The 9420-nt window shown below is 43.2% G+C and overlaps 1 non-coding gene across 1 annotated transcript; it reads right to left on the bottom strand.

The window, feature by feature from the left end:
- Positions 1–3530: 3530 nt before the first annotated feature.
- Trnae-cuc lies at positions 3531–3602 on the bottom strand. Its single transcript has one exon. It is a non-coding gene; the product is annotated as a tRNA-Glu (tRNA).
- Between the last annotated feature and the right edge of the window lie 5818 nt (positions 3603–9420).

Here is a 9420-nt window from a genome sequence, read left to right as displayed (position 1 = left end):
TCTAGCTTAATGAACGCTCGGTAAGCCACAACTGTCCAATTATCTAACACTTGAGCTCATTCCAAGATTAGTTGAATCTGCTCTGTATATTCAAGGACCTTATTCGGATCAACTACTTTATTCTAATACCAGGACCTTACTCCAGATCCTTCAGTGTCCTTTAAAGTACCAAGCCAAGGAGGTCTTCTTTTATTCAAAAACGTTTTGTAGGATTGATATAAAGGATGTTGAAATAAGTTTCGAATAGCTTAGGAATAGATTATCGGGATCAAGCTAATGATTCAAATTGCATCCAATTTGAGGAAATATATCAGCCTCAACGCATCACCATTCTCCACGCATTTACACTTCTTCCAAAATACATTCCCCTACGATACTATCTTCCTTCTCAATATTATCTCTACTAGGCCGACGGAAGAAGTGTTACAAAATACCGATTTTTATCATCCAAATCATCTCCTTACGATGGCGCACGTTTCGTCGAACAATCGCAACGCAACGTATTGCAGCTGCATTGCGAATCGTTTCTTGCGTTTGCAGATTTCCGAACCGCTAATCTTACCAATTCGAACACGCTTGAGACTCGAGATCGTTCGTTGGTCCATTTTTGTTGGTCCTCATTCTTCAAGGGACCAGAACCATGCCAACATGCAAAACTCTTCCGAAACTCGTCCATCACCTGGAAAGGAACCGAAGTTCGTGCAATGGTCGACCTCATAAACCACTGCAATACATGAGCCGCCACCACCCGCCTGTATACTTCACCCAAGCTAGGCAGGATATGTATGTGTGCACCCCATTGGATGGTGCATGGAATGTACACATTCCACGAACTGCACGATCCCATCCACGAATCTGGCCGGAGGGAATCGGTGTCCCCGGAAGGAAGGTTTGGTTAGAAGGAACACCGCACAAAAAATACGCGTGCATATGCATTTTTAAGGTTCGTCCTCAAATGGAAGAGAGAGAGAGAGAGAGAGTGAGAGTGAGCGATGGTTTGCGTTAGCAGAATGCATAAATTCGTACCAGCTTGCAATGCCGACGGTTTGAGGCGCTGTGAGCCGTTTCGATTTTCTTGCCCCACGGGGCCAAATCCCAATTCCGCCATCGTTTGAGTTTTTTCGAGGCGAAGGATTTACGCCGCTGTCTGGTTGCCCATTGCGGTCTCTAGCGCTGGCGCGTTTCCGTGAAAGATGCATAAGAACGGGCGTGGCGAGGTGGTGGTGAGCGAGGGCATTAAAAATACATAAATTTTGCTCCGTTGTTGGCAACGAGGCACGGCGGTAGAAGGTGATGGGGCCGGTGGTCGCTTCTTGTCAAGTTCGGGCTGGATATCCATCCGTCCGTCCGTCCGTGCATTAGCTGAGGCTGAGACTTTTCTTTGGTTTGATTCTGGTTTTTCTTTACGAGATGGATGCGTTCGGGCGCGAAGGAGGCTTATCTGTGTTCTTCGGCTATCTGTGTTGTTAGCGCGTGGTTATCCTACGAGTTGCCTCTGTTGGGCGAATTTGATGTCTTGTTGGTTAGGTTAGGAATGCACGTTTAAGACGATATTTTTGGCAGATAATATCAATTTGTTCAACATAAATTCTAAGGATTTATACCATGTTTTGTTGCATTGGTATGTTATAAAACTAATTTTAAAAATTAAAACGATAAAGTAGAAGTAAAAATTAAAGATAAGAAAAGTTATCAATTGGCAATCCAAGATCCAAGGGGATTACTTTTCAACTTACCCATCCGGTTCGTCCCGATGGTACTTGATAAAATATTATGCACCATCCATTCTGCCATGCTTTGGTGAGTTCTAGCAAACGGAGTTGCAACCCTCACCGACTCATGACTTGCCCTCAGAAAAAAGAAGGAAGGAAACCAACAGCACAACAACCACAACAGCAAAACACGCAACCCTTTTTTCCCTCCCACATCTGCCGAATGGTCCTGACAACGACACTCTGGGTGGGTGGAAAGTGGGCAGCCGGTGGAAGACAAAAAAAAACCGTGCTTCAACGGAGGTTTCACAACGGCACCGGAATATAAATCAAGCCATTCTCGGGGCAAGCCTTGACGTTTGGTGAAAAATTCATCGGCAAAAGGCATCGGCCACCTAGAAGACTGGTTGTGCTGGAACCGAGTGCGAAGAGGAATCCGCGAGACCGAGAATCCGATCGATGGATGATCCGAGTGCATGCGAGCAAAACGGAAAAAAAGAACGCACCCCATCGCGAAGGTTACCACCGCAAGCGAAAAACGTTAATCCTGCTCGGTCCGTCAAGAAATGCTGACGACGTACGAACGACGAGTGTCAGGGGGGGGGGGGGGGGGGGGGAAGGGCAAGTTATTCACGGTGCAGTCTGCAGCGAGCTGCTTCTTCTTCGCCTCTCGGTTTGTGGTTTTCTACGAGCTACGAGAGTGCTTCGATTTTTAAAATGGCTGCTGCAGGCAAAACCAACGGCGAAGGAAACACAATAACAACAACGACTTCTCGAACTCTCCCACGCCATGCCGACCCCGACGGTGGAGTTGGGCAAACATCGTGCCCGGCCGTTGTCGAAGCCTTCTCGACGGGCTGCAAATGGCGGCAGATTCATCATGCTTGGAGTTCGTTTCGTTTTGCTTCGTTCGCGGTGTGGAATATGGAATATCGGGGCGAGTTTTTTGGGGGCGACCAGCTTTAACCCTGAGGAGAGAGGGAGAGAGGTTGGAAGGGTTGAGAGCGGAGACTCGATCTGTCTGTGTGCGCACACACAAACGAGCGTTTGTGCCTCCGCTTCTCGGCACGCTGGTAAGATGCAGATCGACTGGGCTGGGTGCAGTTCTTGTGATTGGTGGAGGCTGCACGACGGATGCGTCATAGGTGTGCGAAGGTGGTTGGGGCAACCAAACCTCGATCCGAAGATGCTTTTCTTTTTGTCTTGGCTTTTTGGTTTTTCTGGCCGCGTTGGTGGACGGCGATATACTGGTTTTTGATGGCTTTAAAATGGCGTGCTCGAAGGGAATTCGTAAAGTGTGTGCTCGATCGATACCGAGAAGAATAAGCAGTTAAGTAAGAGAATTGTAGAGAAGAGATAAAAATATTTAAATAAGAGGTACTAGTTGGAAGAAGATCAGTTAAAGCTTATAGCTGTTAGAGACTATCCAAAATATTTGTTTACTTCTTACAATGTTTGAAGAAATAGAATAAAAACCCTTCTAAACACTCTAAAATACCCTAAAGCTTCAAAAACAGACGTAAAAAATTAGTGAATCTAAAAACTTGGAAGAATTAGGATCAATTCTCCGTATCAGATCTATCATGTGACAATTTTTTAAAGATAGAAATATGGCTAAGCCTGTTTAATGAATAAAATAACCTTAAAATTACATTGGCTTCTATGGTTGTACATTTTTTTTTATAAAACCGGACAAATGCCTCACTTAACTGAGACTTAACCTACATAATGTAATAATAATATACAATAAATTTCACAGAGCATTATTCTAAATTGAAATGGAAGGTAGTAAAAATCCTGACAGGAAAAAAAGATGCGTTCCCATACCGGGAATCGAACCCGGGCCTTCCGGGTGAGAGCCGGATATCCTAACCACTAGACAATATGGAATTGATGCTAGTTGTCTACATAATAATTATTTTCCGTCGGTTTGGTTTGGGTGTCCCCAACCACACGCATGCGCAAACGAAAATAGAAAGTGATAACGTTCTGAGCCTTGTAACAATTTGTGTTCGTTTGACTGCAGATTTAGGGAAAATTTTGAAAGTAGCGAATAAAACAATAAGTTTAATTTTAATTTAATTTTACGTTCAGTAATTACTCATGGTCGTCTCCTAAGTTTTATTTGATGTGCTCATAAATTTTAGTAAATACTAATCCAAACAAATTTGCTAGCTGTCACTTCATTTTACATGTTTTCTTTCCTCTGAGCTACTACTCTAATGCTACTTCATAATTTACCAAGACAAATTTACTGCTACTGCCACCGCAATCTGCCCCCGTGCATTCTCTCATAATAATCCTCATTAGTGCATAGATGAATAATTGAGCAACGTCGGCTCATCGAAAGTCCGTAGCCCGTGTCCTTCTCATCTCATTTCCCCGATCTGGGCAGCACGATCTATGACCCTTTCGGAATAATGAGAGACCTCGACAACTCACGTGCGCCGAAGTGACTCACGATTTTCCACCGATCGACCAGTGCTGCTAAGTCGTGCAGGTTGGAGGTTCATTAAAACTTATAAAAATTAAAATGCAATGCTAAAGCTGTCGACAAGCGGCAGACGAGCTTGAAGAAGCTAGTCGATGGTGGAGTACCCATCCGAGCGCACCGGCGGGAATGGATAAATAATTTAAAATAAACCTATAATTGTGCAAGGTCGTTTGAGGCACGCGCACTTGCAGTTGCGAACGTGAGGTTAAGAAAAAACGACAAAGCCACAGGCCCATCTCAGGATGATAAAATCCGCCATTAGAGAAGGATTTGGTGAACTGATGAAGGTTTGTTGAATTGTCATGTGTCGTCTGGCTGGTTGACTAATGTTCTTCACTAATCCACACACACACACATAAAAAAAGGCCGGGCAAATGGTCATTACGACTGCCAGCGAATTCTTACTGCGATTTGTTTCCCACATCACACAGCGGGAGCCTCTGGAGCAACAGACTGTGCAAGAGAACCCCATAATCTTAGCCTCGAGGCTGCGTTATTGAAGCGCGTTCACGCCATTTTTCATTATTTGACAGATTGCAAAGCGCTCGGTTGACTCCGACTGCAGCAAACAGACTTCATTACCCACGGGGAAAAGTGTTCCCGTTTTCCAAGAACACATCAAGGCCATCGAGCCGAGTTTCGTCGGTTTGTAGTTTTAGGAAATGTAAGTCCTCCCATCCCTGCTTGAGGGGGGAGGGGTTTTTTTTTAAACTTACTCGAGAAAAGACTGGGCGCTCTGCAACCAGGAGGACCAGGGCTTCTACCTTGGAACCGCATGTCCATGTCGTTTGGACGAGTTGTTCAAGTCAGGCCGTTCGGTGCCTGAAAGCGTATCATTATCGTGTGCAGGCGCAGCAAAAAGACCGGCGAAGGAAAACCGACGTGGAGGTGATCATTTTTGGGGAACTCCACACACACACACGTACGCCAAAAGGCTGGGAAAAACGAACGATTTTCGTCTGGAGAGGCCTTCCTGATACGAGAGATGCTATGGGTGAAGTGAGGAGTCGAAGACGATCATTCATTTTACCCTGACGTGTTGTTGGTGGGGTTTGTTGGCGCAAAATGAAAATGCATATCCACATGACAGACGACTGAGGTCGTCCGGCTTGAGAAAAAAAAGGAAACGATCGACAAACGAACGAAGCGAACGATCATCTGTCTCGAAACAGTGTTGCATTAGATGCACCATCTGAGATGGAAACGGTACCCACCGGGAACGGCACCGGCCCAGCCGTGCACAGGACGCGCTTATTGCCGCTGACCTTGAGAGACGGAAGAGAGTAGAAAGCTATAATTTAATTGCAATTAATAATCGGTTAGTCAGTTATGAAGAAGTTTCGGGCCGTCGGGATTGGCGGGTTTTTCGCGTGCAGCAGTCGCTCCCGGGGGTAGCTGGAATCGACCGATTGGGCACACTATGGAAATTGACGCTGGCCGGTATGCCATTTTGTTTGGGTAAAGGTGATTCCCTTCGGCCGATAGCAAAAAGCTTATAATTTGAACATGTTTTTTTTAGCACTGCGTCTTTTGTTTAGGTTTTTGATGCTTAAAGTCTGAGGGAAAATAAAGGCCAAAGGATGTTGTGGAGTAAATATGCTTTTATTTTTTGTTCAGTTTTTGTGTTTTTACATATATTGAAAATTCTTTCAGTAAAATAATTATGTGTTTAGTAATTATTATTAATTTATTTTTGTTTAGTTTTAAATGTATGTGAAGAGCATAGAAGTGTTTTTTTGTACTGTTTTATTTTTTCCTCATATATTACCATGTATTTGTAAGCTTCATGATAATTTTATACTATTAGGCATTTTGTTTTCCTTATCCTCTGTTGGACTGTATTTTCTAGTTTATTTTACTGTTATTCTTTCGTGTTACTTTTTTTACTTTACTTTTTTGATTATTTTTTCTGTTTTGTTACTATTCAAACATTTCCTTATGATGAATTTATTTTAATAGTTTTTCTGGTAAATTTTATACTTTCTTTTACGTTTAAACTTTTACGGGTAAACTTTTGTATTCATACTGTCGTTTGTTTTATTGTATTTAATACTTTAGCGTGCTTTATTTACTCATCCTTTTCTATTAAAGTTATATTTTGTTTTCCTTAATTGTTCTTTTGTTTGATTTACTTATTAATTGATTTTATTTTTTTCTCTTTTTTGTCTTGATTGGATGATGATTATGATTATGAGCGACTATGATAATGTTTTATCAGTTTATTATGTCAAGTTATAAACCAACTGTCTCTATGTTTAAAACAATCTGTGGTATGGTTATCAAGAACAATAAGATGTTGTTTATTGTTAATTTATAAAGATTCTTGGCATACTAGGGGGTTTTTGGACCTCAACTGTTTCTCATATTTTTAATGTTAAACACATTACAACTCTTATGCAAGTCTTTACTGGGAGAAACTTTTTTTTTCTTATTTACATTTGAGTCATCCTTGGAGCAAGGTTCAAGAGGCTCTCTTCAAGAATATTTCTTCTTCTCGGTTCATTTTCCTACCCTCGCAAATCTTAACAGCCACTCTCGAAAAGTGCAAAACTGCATCTTGTGTGCAACGAAGCCTAACACTGCACCATTGCATCCTTTCCAATCGCGTTGAATATATATTCTCACGCTTACCTCACTGTGTGACTGCGTAACGTTCGTCAGTTCCGTGCGCAAAGTCTCTGTTTTACATTTCTTTTCCCTTTTTTCCGTTGCTGTTGTTTCCGCTGTTTCGCTGTTGTCATTCCCAGCCCGATCTGATCAGCGGAAGATCTGACTTCTTCGATTGGCAGGGCGAAAGAAGTTTCAGTTTCATCCCACCCTGACATGGACGAGACGAGTGTGTGGCCAACGATCCCATGCGTGTGTTCGACGGCCCTTCCTGTTGGCTGTTTTGGGCCGTGTCCGTCCGTGTCAATGCCGGTGTGAACCAAACGTCCGATGTGCCGGTCATCGCCAGTGGATGCCCTGACTGACAAACCCTTTGCAGACCAATCAATGCACGTTGGCTTATCTTGGCCAGACGGACAGCTTAAGTGTCTGATGCCCGGAGAGGGTGAAACTTGAAGGTCAGCACGAAGCTGATGTGGTGTCAGACAGATCTCCTTCTTTGGGATTCTTTTGGGAAGTGGAATTTTTTTCGCTAACAGACGAATAAAGCTTTATCTTTAGCTTAGTGCTCAATGTGCTCAAATTTACTTAACGTATCGAGTTTTAATTCACCACCTAGAACGTGTCAATTGCCGGGTAAACATTGTACTACACGTACACTTTAACAGAGAAATTACTATCCATCATTGATGAGCCATAAATCCCTCTTCCCACCCGCTCCACTCTAGACACTCCACAATCAACATAGCAACCCCTCCCGGGGGTAAACGACAACGTCAACACCCCCCCGACGACTAATTCCGGGTTTTAGGCCGGATTTTCCGCTTTTTTCCACTTCCGATCTGTGCACTACGCTTGCTCATTGCTTAATCACAGCGCATGTTTGTTTACATCGATTTATCACCCAACCCGAAAGATAGATTATCATCGCTTTAAGTGCCTTAATTTCACTTTAATCACCCGCTAATTTAATTGTCCAATTTATTGCCTTCGGTTCGGTGGCTTCGGTGACGGTGTTACCGGATCGGTGGCGTGTCGCTCCCGTGGCACCGCGGTGCCCACCCTGCAACCCTGGGCCGATCGGTAGTGGTGCGAGAGTTATAATTTTTAATTCAACACGTGGTAGGTTAATTAAGTTAAATGGTAAGGGTTATTTGGATTGGAATTTATTGCGAATTCATTAAACAATATATTTAGATACTTTGACTGCAGAAACACTTCTAGAATTGATTGTAAAAAGTAATTAAAGAAATGAATAGTTTTTGAAGAAGTAAAAGCAATATTTTTTAATAAATTAAAAAAAAAAAACTATTAAAAACCAAATTCTTGGAACACTTTTGACCGTCTTTTTCTCACGGTTGACAGTTGACCATTGTGGAGTAGTGAGAGAATCGTGTCTAGCTAGCGCCTGCCAGGTGGCGCTAGTAGCGCGCATCGTAAGCCACGCCTACTTCTTCTTCTGCTCAGCAAGAGAAAAAAAACACAACAAAACAAATACAGTCAACACGGATACAGAGTCCATATTGAAATATTTCACCCCTATTGATTCGTTTCAACCCAACAGCGTGTTTCGGTGAAAATTGTGACCTACCAACGGGAGTGAGAATTTTCATTTTACTTTGGATTATTTTATTTCAAAAGCTTCTTAAACCTTCTTAGCTAATTGTTTTCGATATTAAATCTTTTTATTAATTTTTTACCTTTTCTCTTTAAGGTTCATTTTGAACGATGTCACTAGACTATTCCAGACACCTGAAGGAAAGACGTCGGCCAGCGGTATCTTCCACACAATAAATAGGCCACAAAGCACGGTGCTCAACCATACCGGAACCTGAAGTGGCCACAATAGCGGGACACACACACACCACGAGACGCGTGCGGTTTTCGTTTGCCGGGCCCACCACCAACAAAACCCAGCGAGGGCAAATGAAATCGAAACTTTAATTTAATGTTAATGATACACTCCGGCCACTGGTGGTGGGTGGGTAAGCAGCGGGGGGGCTGAGCGGCGGTGAAGGGCTTGCTCAGACAGTTTAAAATATATTAATTAGAGAAGCGCAAATAAATGTGATTATTGTGATTGTTGTGACTTTGGACGGTTCCGTACGAGAGATGGAACACAAAGCTAGTTTTCGTTCTTGCCGAAACAGGTGCTGGTGGTGCTGGTGGGGTTAGTTTTTCTTCGATGCAGGGGGGGGGAGGATGTGGAAAGGGGGAATGTTGGGAGGTGGTATCTTTTTTCTCCTACGCAATCGGGCGAGAGAAATGACCGCCGAAGTCGAACATCAAAATTGCTTACTAACAATGGAACAAGACTGTTCCGGTACTGGTGTTTCTGAGCGGGTTTTGGATGAGATCGGGAAGGGATGATTACTTGGGGGGGGGTGGGGGGAAAGGTTGAGGGGTGGGGGGCTTTTCTTTTTGTTTGTTTATTTGATGGTTTGATGACCCGTTTCGGGGTGGCTTTTGTTTTGTGGTGCTGTCGAAGCAAAGGATTGGCCGTTTTGGCTCATTTTCCCACACCATTTAGCTGTGAGAGAAGTTCGGTGGGAATCAGTCAATTTAAGGAAAAACGGGATTTTTTGTTGTGTATTTTGCTGTTGGAAA

This window comes from Anopheles stephensi, chromosome 3, assembly GCF_013141755.1.
Source record: "Anopheles stephensi strain Indian chromosome 3, UCI_ANSTEP_V1.0, whole genome shotgun sequence".
Classification (NCBI taxonomy): Eukaryota; Metazoa; Arthropoda; class Insecta; order Diptera; family Culicidae; genus Anopheles; species Anopheles stephensi.
The sequence above is the reverse complement of the archived record's forward strand: the minus strand, read 5'-3'. Positions and strand labels throughout refer to the sequence as shown.